At 49.5% G+C, this 14,003-nt stretch overlaps 1 protein-coding gene across 1 annotated transcript in view; it reads left to right on the forward strand.

Annotated features, from left to right (window-relative positions):
• The window catches only part of ZFHX3 (zinc finger homeobox 3), a 683,250-nt gene that overhangs the window by 134,214 nt on the left and 535,033 nt on the right, over window positions 1-14,003 (forward strand). The window contains exon 3 of the mRNA XM_087738652.1: window positions 6,092-6,221. The gene's annotated coding sequence lies outside the window, so the exon portion shown is untranslated. The remainder of the gene's footprint in view (window positions 1-6,091; window positions 6,222-14,003) is intronic.

Genomic DNA, 14,003 nt, shown 5'->3' on the forward strand with positions numbered 1-14,003 from the left:
ATCTTCAGTCTTTTGTTCGTTTAATCTTAATGCCCTGCATTGGTCTCTTGATCTCTGCGGAGAGGCCTTATTTCCATGGGAGCGGAGGAATACGGCTTCCTACCTGGTAGATTGTTTACCTTCACCCTCCTCCATCCTTACCTGGGAGCCATCTTCTGTTTGGGCCGCTTACCACCTGCAGGTGAGCCAGCCAGTCTGGGAGCTCCCTTACCCTCCCCGGTCTGCGCGGTGGCTCTCGTTTGCTGCCATCTCGTCCATCGGTGGCTGCCCGTTGAAGATGAAGACCGTGGGGTATTCTGTTACGGGCTCACTACTTCGCAGAATCATAGAATCGTTTAGGTTTGAAAAGACCAAATGGCAAGAGAATCCTTTAAACAGCTTAAAGAGGAGGTGCAGAACGAAGCGTGAGGCAGGGTAAACGCCGCTGTGCTTTACGTGGGAGATGGGGAACTGATGCAGCCCGGTTACATAAGAAATAATTTTGGCTGTTGTTTTTATAATTATGTTTTTGATGTCAGTTCAAGAGGATGTTGAGTGTTACTGTGAGAGCTGCGGGGGATTAAAAACCCTCAAATCAAACCGCTCTTCTCTGGATGCCTAACTTTGCCTGGGTTTATAAGGAGAAATAATACTTTTTATGGGATCAGCTGGTAGAGACGAAAAAAATCGGCATGCTATTGAGATCAGAGTTTGGCAATCAGTTTTGAAAATTGTATTTTTAAATCCAGTAGAGTGTTGTCACGGTTCTAATACTCTTGTTACTTAAGCTTTACCACCTGAAGGCTGAGCACAAGAGCTGCTTAACACTCACTCCTGTGAGTCTCCACACTTCTGACTTTACCCTAAAATGCTCAGATATTCCAACCAAAATATGAAGCATCACCTTTGTTGCTGTTGTTATTACTTACAGGAGGGACATGATTAAAAATACGTATATGGAAGAATGGTCAAATACATTGTAGGCAAGTCCAGCCACATAAGACAGCGTTTTGATAAAAGTAACTTTATACTTTGGGCATAGAGGAGTTATGAATATCTGTAAGTTCAGATGCTGATAGGACCAGTTTGGCTGCTTTTGATGATTCACAAAATCAGAATGCCAGAAAGGGAATAACTGGGAGGAGTCAGCAAGGCTTCTGGTTTGCCTCTTTGTCCCGGTATCAATTTTAATTCTTTGTTTATATTTGGCACTATCAAAAATCTGGATTTCATTTCCCTGTCCTAACTGGCAGTTCTGTCTTTGCTCTGGAGCAATTTTTTTTGTAATTTGTTACCATAAATGTATGTCGACATTTTGCATTTAAACCCACTTTGTGCACTGATGCTCAACATCGACTCTTGCCAGTTTTGTGATTGGGATGGAGTAGTTGAAAACAGCAGTTACAGGTATGTTCAGACATTGGGCTGGGATTCCAGAACGACCATCCTATGCACAGGTGAAGCATCTTCAGTGACTTGACAGTTTCCGATACCTGCTGTGAGAAGCAGCACTCGGCATGCCCTTTTCAAAGCTTTGGGTCATGCCAGCGAGTCTGGCCGATCCCCGCCTGCGTGTGCCCCCGGCATTCCAGTCCGTGGCATGCCACCCAGCCTCCGGAGGAGGAGGTGGCACAGCAAGCACTGGCGTGCTTCCCGCGGTGCCAGCAGCATCCCAGGGCTGATGGGCAAGCACCTCGGCCTGGGGCCCTGCTGCCTGCCCGTGGAGGTGCTATGGGATACTCAGGCTGCTCCGTGGCACGTGTCCTGTGAAAACCCCCGAGAGCACGAGCCAAGGAAGATGCTGCGTCCCACCCCACCCTCTCACCCATCTCCACTGCTCGTGCAGAGGCCCTCTGCTCCCTCCAGGTGTTTTGTTCCAGGCTGCTCCGGTTCTCATTTCAGACTACGCCTGCTTCCAGAGCTGCTTTTTGGTCCCCGAACGTGCAGGACCGACACGGTATACCCTTTCAGTGTATGATGGCAGGTACATGTATTTCATCACATTACTATGCACTGCTGTCATCCCAGGTCTTCCCAGCAGCTGACCACATTAACCTTTTAGAAGAATGGGTTGTCTCAGAACACGCAGGAAAAACCAGTTGCCTGGACAGCTAAAGCATTGCTGTGGCTCTCATGTTCTCTGAAGAATTCTCTCAAATCCCTCCGGTAGCTGATTTCATGGAATCCCTGATAATAACCCGCCAAGAAGCCAACCGCTCCCCTCGGCTCAGGCCCCTCAGAAGCAGCCCTTGGCTCTGCCAGTCCGCCACGGACTGCTAAATTGTGTTCTGTATTTACCTTGAGGATTTTATTTATCATTGATCGCTATTCACAGTGATGTCTCCAATGTGCAGTCAGCTGCTTTGCTGCAGAAAATTAATAATACTTGAGTCCTAATTATTACAGGTATTCCCCTGGAAGCCGCGGCAGCGGGGCTCTGCCCCGTGACCCGAGCGTGTGTGATATGGACTCTCCAGCCCTTACAAAGATCAAGTTTAAAATGCCTGCCCATGAAAACCGATGCGGAGATGGCAAAATTGTCTGAAAGAGCAGCTCAGCTCATTTTCTATAAAATTGGACCTGTCACGTGCAAACGTACATCTTGGGGCGGCGGTGCTGCCCTCGCAGCCTGCCCCGCGGCCGGGACGCCAGCTCCCACGGAGCTGCGCCCGTTGTTGCGATGCCGCTGTGGGAGGCAGCGCAGGGGGCGGGGGGGGTTGTTGGGGGAACAGGAAGGTGAGTTTGGGGGAACAGAGGCGAACGCTAGATTTTTACACCCACTTCTGTCTTTGCCTTTTGCCTTTCTCCAAAACTGCTTCAAAAGCTAATGAGAACCCAGAGAAGCAACGCAGCTCCGTATCGGGCGCCCTTTTGCGCTGCCCTTGTGAGGATGGACCCGGGTTGCAGCGGGTCCTTTTTTGTTTCCATCTTGTAATCCCCGTTATCCACCATGTTGGTTTTTTTTTTTAAGCTCTGCTCAACATCTGATGTAAATGCGAAGCAGGGCTACTGGAAAATGTTTGGGAAAGGGTCTGGTCCCACAAGGCCTGCCACTGGCCACAGCCTGACCTTCTCCAAGACGCCTCACGCGTTTCCTATTTTCTGACCATTTGCCATGGGGGAAAAAATAATTTTTATTTTTCTAAACCAGATTTTATTTTTGAAAACAGTTCAAATAATAAATAACAACCTATTAACCCAGCATGCTTTAATGCTCGGAATCTTAATATAAAGACTACAGAGAGCACAAACATAACATTAAAAAAAGCGTGCGCCGTTATTTCTCCTGCCCAGCGCCTCTCCCCCATAGTGCACGCAAGCTGTCTCTTTAATAATGCAAAGGAGCAGTAAATTTCAAGCTGAGGATGGGCAATAACAAGGAGAGTTATTTCCACAATGCCCCAGTGTCAGCCCCTGGCTTAGGAGCACACCTTATTAGTTCTAACAGGCTGGTTAGCATCGGGTCACCTCTGCGGCTCCGCTCCCCAGCAGGGTCACCCGTCTCCAGGCGATATTTGGGGAGAGGGGGAAGGGAGGCGATACTTAGAGATTCGCTTATCGCCCGGCATTTTTAGCGCTGTTTATTTTTATTTACCCCCCCCCCCCCCCCCATGCCTTGCCTTTCTCTTGCCCTCTCTCCCACCCAGTATATCTTGGCAACCTGCATAAATCCCGCGCGGTGGGTAAACCCCTCCCCTGCAAGAGCAAATTAAAGCAGAAACCGTGTTACTGGGGGGTTTCATCTGTATTTCTTTTCAGAAGAGAAATAATTCAAATTAATCAGGCTGCGTTTGTGTATGGACAAATAACAAAGCGCGTTAGAAATTTTTAATGAAAGCAAGCCCAACATGGTTGCACTCCCAATTAAGCATGGCTGTAGCGTGGCTGTCCGAAAGCAGCGCCTGCGTGGGTGAGCTGCGTACGTGCGTCGGGCAGCGCTGAAACCCCACCTCTGGTTTTCGGGGCCGCAGAAATTGTATTTAGGATCGTTCCTTTAAAGCAAGTCAACCGAAGTGTCTTTTAAAAAGAATGTTCCTTTTTTCTTAGCTGAAACGTATGAAAAGCTGCACGTTATGGCAATGTACGCGTGGGGTTTTTATACGTCCCTGTCTCCATCAGCCCCCTCCCCCACCGCCAGTTCCCATCCAAAAATGAATGCAAAGAAATACTATTAGGCTGTCTGGTTATGTATTTTTTATGAGGCCATACAAGACACTGCCTGACCTCGTGCAGCTCATGTTATAACCACATTGAAGATGCTTTTCATTTGGGTTCTGCTTTTCAGCCTGGGTGACCTCTATTAAATAAAAAAAAAGAAAAAAATGGCCTAATATGTGACCCCTGGGACTAGTCGCTTCAAGGATTACATTTAATTCATATGATAATATTGAAATATAATGTTTCTGTGTCTAATGTTTTGGATGTTTTTTCTTTCTTCTTTATTTCAGGGACCCTTTGAGTCTTGTCAAAGATTTTTCTTTTTTTTTTTTTTTTTAAATTTGTTTTGGGGGGAGGACAAGTAACTCGTGCTCGGTGGTCAGATTCTTAGAAATCACCTTTCTCCCTTTGGAAAGCAGGCGTGAATACAAACCAGTGCTCTTCCCGCTCTCTTTGAAGGAGAAGAGGAGAAACAAAGGCAGAGAAATTATTTTTTACAAGAAAGCGTGGCTGCCAGGAGCTCGTCAACATAAAGAGCCACTCTTTGTTTTGGCGCTTGCTTAACCAGTTGCGAAGGGTGCCCTGCTTTCCCCGCTCCCCGCACGACCTGGCCGGGGGCGCGGGCAGGCCCCCCCTTACCTCCTTCCTCGCCTCCAGCTCCCATTGTCTGCCTCGCCACCGCCGCAGCCCCGACCCAGCCACGCGCGTTACTGTACAAACCCGCCCGCGACCACCGTCCTGCGCTTGCTTCTGCCGCCCGGCGTCGGAGCAGCGCGGTCCCTGCTGCTCTCCCCATGATCGAGCATCCCAGCGTTTCTGACAGACATCCCATATTTCAGGGCTTTATAACTTCTCCATAAAAACGTACTCTGGGATGAAACACAACTCGCGACGGTTCAGCTTAGGAGCAAATTTGCTTTTGCCAATTGCAAAAATAAATTTGACCCTTCCTAAATATTCTGCGTGTGAAAAAACGTTTAATCAAGTGCATTTTTTTTCCCGATCCTCTCACTAAAATCATGTTGTGAGGTGTACAGTGGAATCCAGCAATCAGTCAGCAATCTGAGCCGAGACCTTGCACTGGGAAGCCACGCAGCCCTTAATCATTCACGGTAACGATAGGTTTGTAAAAAAGTGCCACACGTATGCACCACGTATTTTCAGCAGCCATTTAACGCGGGGTTGTTAAGGAGCGGATGCGATGCACGCAGCGATGGCGGGGTTGGTGCAAGGGCTCTTCCTCCTCCTCGGAGCCCTCGCGGTCTTTGGCAGCCCGTCTGCGCCGCGCCGGCTCACAAAAGCTGCGCCTCTTCAGAACAATAGGCCTGCGCTCCTGGGCGCCCGGTCCCGAAACGCAGGGCCGCGACTTCTGTGGCATTTGCGAGGGGGTGCGCAATTCCTCTGATTGTTTTTTCCCCCCTTTTTCCTACCGTGACTGGAGCTATGAAACAGTAGTGTTCATTTGTGCAAAAATACACCTTGAATACCGCTAAGGTGGCGATGAAACAAGGTGGTAACGTGCGGTTGAGGCTGAACCTGGGCGCTCCACCATTGCGGGAGCGATCGCGAGCCGTGCTGCACGCGACATAAACCCCGGCCCTCCTCGGGCGTCCGCGCGTGCCGAGGAACCGCAGGGCAGGTTGGGGCTGGGGTTCGCGCGTTAACGCGGAATGCCATTGCGTTTATTTGCGTTGTAGCCCCAACCCGGACGGTTTTTGGCGAAAATCTAATTAGCGCCACGTACGCCGCCCTGCGCGCGTGCGTTCGATGTATATGCGTGCCGGCGTTTTGTGTAGGATATTAAAAAATACCCAGGCTTTTGGTTCCCTTTTGTAAGGCATTAAGCTGTGACCCTCCCCTCCTCTCCTCCCTCCCCCTGTAGCCCTAGACTTCACCGTGCCCTGGCTGCGAGCTTAACATGGAGTTGTCTTTTTTATTTTTTTGATAAACCCAGTCACAACGCGGGAAGAGGAGGAGGAGGAGGAGGAAGAGAGAGGAAGGGAGAACTAAAAACCCTGAAGGATGGTTCTCAAAAATTTCTGGCGGAGCCACGGGGAGTCCCTGGGAGCGCGGGAGCGGCGGAGGTAAGGCGCCCCGCGTCCCCCCGCTGCCGGCTGTCGGGCGGCCGGGGCCTCCCGCGGCGGGAGGGCGGCGGGTGGAGGAGACACCTTCGCCTCGCCGCCGCGGCGAGCGGGGAGCGCCGCTGATGTGAATATGCAAATGGGCGGCGGGGCCGCGCCGTCACACGTGCCGCCGCGCCGCGCCCCCGCCCCGCGCCCGCCGAGCGCGCGCTGCCGCCGCTGCGGGGCTGCGCGGGGCCGGGGCCGCTGCCGCCGTCCCGCCGCCGCCGGTGGCTGCGGGCGGCTCCGCGGCGGAGGTGCGAGGGCCGGGAGCGGCGCGGGGGGGGGCGGGCGAGCGGCGGGGCTGCGGGGCGGGGGGGGGGGGGCGCTGGCGCGGGGCGGCGGAGCGCCTCCGCCGTGCGGGGCGGCGGTGCCGGGCGCCGCGGCTGCCCCTGCCCCTGCCCCTGCCCCTGCCCCTGCCCCTGCCCCTGCCCCTGCCCCTGCTGCGGGGTTTGGATTCTGAAGCGGTCAGCGCTGGGCGAGCGCGGCCCGGGCGGTGGCGTGAGCCCCCCGGCGCCGGGAGGACTTCTGACGGGGGGAGAGGCAGGTGCGGGGTTCGGAGGAGCGGTGTGCGGAGCACGGGGGGCCGCGCTGCAGAGGCTTCAGCGCGGCCGCGTTTCTGGTGCGAGCGCGGGGCGAGGTGGGCGCAGAGATGGGCAAGGCGCTTTTGTTATCGAAGGAAAATCGTTTATTGGAGGGATGTTTTAGAAGTTTACAGTCAATGAAATTTAATTTTATCCTTTGCCTTGGCTTTAGCCGCGTTTTAATAAAACAGCCGTAAAGAATAAAAGTGCCACGGTGATGGCTGCAACAAAGCAGGTCGCGGGCGGTTGGTCGTGGGTCTGAATAGGATTTAAAAATCGTGCCTGCGCTCTCTGATCCCCGCTGGCGCTTCAGGCAGCGCCCTCGGCGCGCGCACAGAGGGGCCGGCCGGGGGAGCCGTCGCAGGTGACGCGATGCGCAAATTAACGGCAAGATTAATATTTCACATTCAGTAGACGCAAACTTTCTGATCGTTTCCCTCCCCCCCCCCCCCCCCGGTGTTTGCCTACCTGATGGTTTGGGCGCACCTGGCAAGGTCGTGCGCGTTTAGGCGGTTATTCTGGAGAGGTCGGCGCTGGTGGTGACGCCTGCCAGCACCCTGACGTGGACACGACCGCCTGCAAGTCTGCAGAGCATCACCAACCTTAATTCGCTGGGGAAAAAAAACAGAAAGCAAATGTATTAGTTTGTCTTGGGTATTACCAGGGACCTGAAAAGGGTATGCTAATGGGAGAACTGTAGTCACTAGATTAATAAATAAATAGAAAATCCCTAATTCTTGTGACGGGAGGGGCTGGAGGAAGCAAACGAACGTGACTCGCGGTTAACTGAATAAAAACCCTGGGCTGAAATGGCCTGAAGTGGCCTGATTGATCAGGCTGGAGTGCGCTGAGAGACAGCACGGCAACCGAAGGGAGAGGAGGGAAAAGGCAAGAGCATCAAGAGAAGCAGCACAGTGTAACCCTGTTACAGCCGCACGCGGGATAAACCCACCCGCCCCTGTGCCCTGGGTCCCGAAACGATGCCCGGTGTCACCACCTCCCTCGTTCCTCTGCCACCGAAACGCCACGCTTGCCTCCGGGTCTCAGGAATCCCAACTCCTAAATGTTGGCCTTTGTCTCATTGTTTGCGTTTCTGAGCTTTCCCTGACCGAAGGCGCGGACATGGGCCAGTCCCGAGGTGCATGTGGGCCAGTCCCGCGGTGCACGTGGGCCAGTCCCGAGGTGCACGCTGGCCAGTCCTGCAGTGCACGTGGGCCAGTCCCGAGGCGCACGCTGGCCAGTCCTGCGGTGCACGTGGGCCAGTCCTGCGGTGCACGCTGGCCGCCTGTGCTGCAGAGAGGGGCGCAGCAGGAGCAGCTCCTGCACGCAGCATGGGCCCTGTGCTGAAGGACACCGCATCCAGAGCCCCTGTTAATACTCACGCGGGGGGAAAGCACCAGCAGCATCGTACCTCTCAAGGCAAAATGACAAGGCGGCGGCGTCTGGGCCACCGTTTCGGAGGTGCTCCGGGAGCCCAGGGCCCCGGCCATTGCCCGTGAGCACCCGCGCCCGGCGCTCCCCGCGCACCTGAAGTGCGGTGCGTGCGCGCGCGCGGCTTTCCCCGCGCCTGGCTCCTCTGTGCCAATAAAGAAGAAAGGCAGGGATGAGGATTGTTGCTATTGATCTGCCCAAGGGGATCATTAGGCATCAGTATCAATCTACAAATCAGTGGGCCTGTGTTACTTGCTTGGGCAGTCATTGCCAATTTGTTCCTATTAGATGGCCGAGCCCGGAGGTGTTTGATGAGCAGATTGGGTCTTTATCTCGGCGCTGGAGAGCAGGCAGGCTCGTGGGGAGACGCTGGAGCTTTACAGGATTTCTGGTGTTTGTTTGTTTTGTTTTGCTGAAATCCGGCTGCCTTTTTACTGCTCTGTAAAGAATTTTGTATGGGCTGAATGTGTTTCTGCTTTATATATGGTTTTTCATATCATCATATTAAACATATTGAGAGTTAAGGAGAAATCATTTTAAAATAATCCCCTCTCTTTTATTCGGTATGTTTACCAGCAGCACTCCCTATAAAAATACATATTCATGCTAGATTCTTTTGTTATCCTTTCCAGGTCAGACCCAACATTAGGAACGCAAACAATTTTTCTTTCTCTATCCCAGTGCCCGCTCCCAGGGATTTCTTTAGTTGCTGGTGGTGAGGTGAGCGTTCTCGCAATATTTCCCTCTGTGATTTAATTAAACCAGCCAAAACTTAAAGCTTGCAGACGATGTTTTATTGGAAAGTGCTATTTACGTTTTCGTTCTGAAATGGTAGCCCCAGCTTTTTGTAGATGCCCGTTGGCTAGCAGCCCTGTTCTGAGGGTGGCTGCACTGCGTCTTTGAGAACAGTCTGCCTCGTCTGCCTGTTTTCTTATTTTGTTTTTTTTTAATACTATGCAAAATGAACGAACGACAAAATAAACAATAATAAGAGAACGTAAATTAATGGCAAAAGATGGATTAAAACCGTTCACAGGAATGACCTGGTCTGACGCCGATGCCTTGTTATTTAATGCAAACCTTGATTTTCAGCTGTTCCGTCTCACTCCTGACGCGAGCATCGTGCAGTTTAAACGTCTGTCCAGCCCTTAAAGACCCTATTGATGCTCAGTTATTGGATTTCTAATTTTCAGGTTTTGTCAGGGGGTTAACAGACTATATGAGTGTTTATAATTTCTAATGAGTTTAATCTGTAATTTGTGCCTATTACCTGTGACTGTCAAATCACTTCCCCAGTACCTGGTCTGTCAAAATTTAAAATAGAGAGACGCGTGTTTCTAAATAACCTAAAATATTTGTCGTATCTTTTATATACAAATATACGTGCGGTAAACAGAACTATATGTTCTTATTCTGTTTGAAGATCAAGACTGATGTTACTCCTGCGTATCTGCTGCAATCGCATTGTGTTACCTAAAGCCAAGTTTCTTTGAGGACTTTTGGGATATATGTCATTGTTTCAATGGAGATAAAATAGTGTATGTTTTAGGGTACTGCAAGGCTGATTATTGCTGCCTGATTAGTATTTGATCAAATCCTATCTTTTTTTTTGTCCCTGAGACGATTCAGCCCCTCCGCATCCAGAGGCGAATTCGCCTCATTCGGCCTGACAAGCGTTTTGTTGTGGAGCAGTCGGTCAGATCTGTGTAAACACGCGTCTGCGGGCGGCGGGGTCGGACGCAGAGCGCTTCTAATTTATCGTAAACTTCATATAACTCATTAGCTTTCATCTTGACGTTGCACGTATAGAAATGAATTTGGAGCGTGCTCAGAGAGGCTTTTTTCTGCGGAGTTTGCTGTACAAATATTTATGGACCTTTTCCTTTGTAGTACAGATTCCAGTGGAAATCGCTATCACGCGATTAACAGCAGATTGCGACTTAAGGAAGGGGTTGCCAAAAGCTATTGTTTATTTAGTCGCGTGGCATTTTGTATTGAAATTTGTTTTGCTGCTATTTGCAAAAATACATTACTGTCTTGGGAGGAGAAATCAGGATTTTTTTCCTATGCTCTGGGGGAAAAAAAGGGGGGAAAAAAGCCTCCCAGAAAATTAAATGTAAGTGTGTTTGTATGTACGAACGTAACTTTATAAGCGTGGCATATTCTGACTATTTTCAGTGAGGGAGGCTTGTTGTTGCCCATTCAGAAAACAGACATATGGAGATTTTATTGTGGTTTTTGTTTTAAAGATAATAATTTGTCTCCGGGTTCCAGTTGTTTATGTTTCTGTCTATATCTCTTTCCTCTCCCCTGTTTTATTTAGTAAGGTTTCATCTGTGAAATTTCTCCACGAAACAATTGATACATTCTCAGCACGCTGCGGCGAGGGAAAAAAAGCCCTTAGATTAATGGTCAGTGTCTCATACACACAAATTTGTGTTACGATACTACTGAGAAGCTGCGAATTACTGACAAGATCTAGAATAATTCCTAATGCTGTCGAAGGCTTCATTTTCTCCTCCGCATGATGGATGAGGCATAAGAAGTGCTTTCTGAGATCGTTAATGTGCATCATTCTGTTAAGTGTTATTAAAGTCCGTCTGTCTTAGGCAGCAGAAACAATATCTTATCCCTTATTTTGCCTCTCTCTTTGCTAAACTGTAACTGCAGCCCCTGTCTTTTACTAACGTGGCCTTTTGTTGGTGCTCTTCTTTTAATGGCTAGTTTATTCCACGGCATTTAGGTGGGCTTTAGGATTGTATTTTCCCTTTTAGTCAAAATGTTGGCTCGTGGCATGGGAAGGAACACCTGATTTCAAGATTATACTGTCTGTAACCTGTAGATAATAAAAAAGCTGTGGAGGATCCATAGCAAGCATTATATTTAAGCTTAGAAAATAGGATTGAACTTTTCTTTAGAGGCTGTGCCTGCGAGCGGGAGCCGGTCTGGCAGCGCAGCCCTGCCCGCTCCGGCTGCGGCGAGCAGGCTGCCTTCGCCCGGGAGAGCCCCGCGCCTTCGCCTCCGCACCCAGCTCCGGGGAGCGATGCTGGGGCTGGGAAGCAGCACCTGGGAGCGCACGCCTCCGCTCCTCTTCCACCGGATTAATCGCTTAAAAATCTGGGAGCTGCTGGCTGAGTGGAGAGCAAGCGTGGTTTCTGGCTGGGAGGGAAGTCAGCGCAGAGGCAGCCGTGCGGGCGGCCCAGGCTCGTTCTGCTGGGGCAGAGAAAGCTGCCCCGTGCCCTGGTCCCTCGGGCATCGCCCCCTTCCCCGGCGCCCGGCCCGCCCTGGGAGGGGGCAGCCCAGGTACCCATTGCAGATGGAGCGTATTAAATCAAAAGTACTCTTAACCAAACAGAAGAATTCACTTTAAAGGTTTTTAACCTTTCTTAAGAGCCAATTTTTCCTTAAGCCCTGTGATAATAAAATACAATATAATTTATAGAGCGCTTTCCATGGACATGCATTCTTCTTCTTTTTCTTTTTTTTTTTTTTTTTTTGTACAGTCAGATAAAACATATCCAACAACTGGGATGATAATCAAGAAAAAACAAAAAGCAACTGATCGTAAAGCCATTTAGAAATGTAACATTCCTTTTAAGAGAGATTCAGACATACTTGGAAAGCCTCACTTATATACTTTTAATAGAATTATAGAAGTGTGATGCACAGCTGGTAAAAGCTCAGTCATCCACAGCACAGCTAGTTTTTGAGTATTTAATTTTATATTTGAATAATTCTCCAGATCAGGCTATAATCATGAATGTCATATAAAAAGATTTTTTTCATAAATTACATTATTTCACAGATGTGCAAATACTTCTGTGAAAAAAATTACATTGATCAGTTTTTAATACCCCCCTGTCTCACCCTTCAGTCAAAAGAAAAAATAGCTTTTTTCCCATCTTTGTCTTCAGAAAGGTGCTAGATTGTAAACATCTGAAGGAAATGAAAGGGGGTTGGCCAGTCCACCCCAAATTCTTTCCAGATTTTCATTCCTTTCACCAGCAGCCTTCTGTTCTTAGAGGAGAGGGAGGAACAGCAGAAGAAAGAGAGAGAAGATGTCTCTGTTTCTTATTAAAATTTAAAGTGAAAAGCAGTGCTGCATTTTGCTAATTTTCAATCTGCTAATTCGGAAGGCGTTGAGCGGGGAGAAGCGGTGCCGGGGGGAAGCGGGGCTCGGCAGCGAGCGCGGGGCGGCTTTGCCTGCTGAGCCCTTGTAGGCAATTCAGCCCCAGCGCGGGGGAGAAGGCAGCAAGGCGCAGGCCCCCCGTCCCGCCTCTGGTTTGCTTTCCAAAGAAGAGCTTGCACTAGCTGGGCTTCTTTAAAATCAGAAATTCATAAAGTTGCGTTCATTTTTCTAATAAAAAAGGGACTCTGGTCAAGAATAAACTCTGCGACGGGGCCCATGCTCTGCGCGGCCGGCGCCGGCGCCGCACCTCGTTGCCCCGACGCCGCCAGCCACGAGGCCGGGGTGGGCCGGGGTGGTGGGTGCCCTCCCCGGGCACCACCGCTGCCGCCGGGGCCGGCCGGGAAACAGGTGCCTGCCGCTGGAACCGCCGCCTCCTTCAGACTCCCGAGCGCCCTGCTTTTTAGCTGGTCAAAACATTTAATTGAGACGTAGGTAATTACGCAAAACGTATTATTACATGCAGAATATCTGATTATATTGTATACTGTTGTGAATGGAAAAGTTTGCCCTGATGTTTAATTCAGGGATGACAATTAAGAGAAACGCCTATTTCCAAGCTCTCTCATCCCATATGCTATTAAGTTACGCTTTTAAGGGAAAGGAAGGCTAAAAATAACTTTATAAAAAGTAAAACAAGGTGTTACACCCTGACTGTTTGGTCTTAAATCATAGTTGCCCGCTTGTTTTTCAGGAAATTTAAGTACCAGATGCACTCGGAGAAAGCAATCTAAACATCAGAGTTTATTTTCAATATGCAAGTGGTATAAAAATATGCAAACCCTGATCACAGCGCTATGGAAACTACTCCGCAAAAATGTGGAACGAAAGCTGTTGCTGGAAGTGTGGTTCATGTATTGCAACAGCTGTGACAGCCCGCTGCAGCTCAACACTTGTTCAATTATAAGAAAATATTCAAAAGGAAACTTGATTTAAATGAGATTTGTAATAATCTTTCACATTTACAAAATAAACCAGTGACAAACACTGTCCCCCCGCACGGTTCGCCCGGATTCGGTGTCGGCGCTGGCTCGGGCGATGGACGCCGTTCTCCCCCCGCTTGCCAGATCCAAAAGCATTTTTCAGGGCTTGTGTTACAGTTATTTGCAGATTATTTTAGGTCTGTGTTCTTTTATATCCACTTAGCAACTTGCGAGGAATATTTCAGGAGCAGACCGTACTTGACAGGCATCCTTTTTGGGGAGCAGGAGGAATGGGTGTGGTGGATTTGAAAGCGATTATATATTTACGACAGATGGTTTTCAGTTTATGTAGGAAAGCCCGTATAGACACTCGCGCAGAGACAACCGTTCCGGGAATTTGGACACGTATCATTAGGCTCTTTCTGTTAATCAAATGCAAGAAATACAGTAAATTTATTTTTATATGTGACCTGTGGAACAAATATGGCCAATGGATATTAAACATAACAGGTCTTAAAAGGAACAATTATATTTTCCGTTTAACTTTTCTCATTTGTTACAAGTTGTGTCGATTTTCAAGGTTTTAAGAATACTAACGATTAAAATCATCCTACCGCATAAA

Source organism: Nipponia nippon, unplaced genomic scaffold (assembly GCF_047370975.1).
Source record: "Nipponia nippon isolate SJK-2023a ecotype South Korea unplaced genomic scaffold, ASM4737097v1 scaffold_7, whole genome shotgun sequence".
Lineage (NCBI taxonomy): Eukaryota > Metazoa > Chordata > Aves > Pelecaniformes > Threskiornithidae > Nipponia > Nipponia nippon.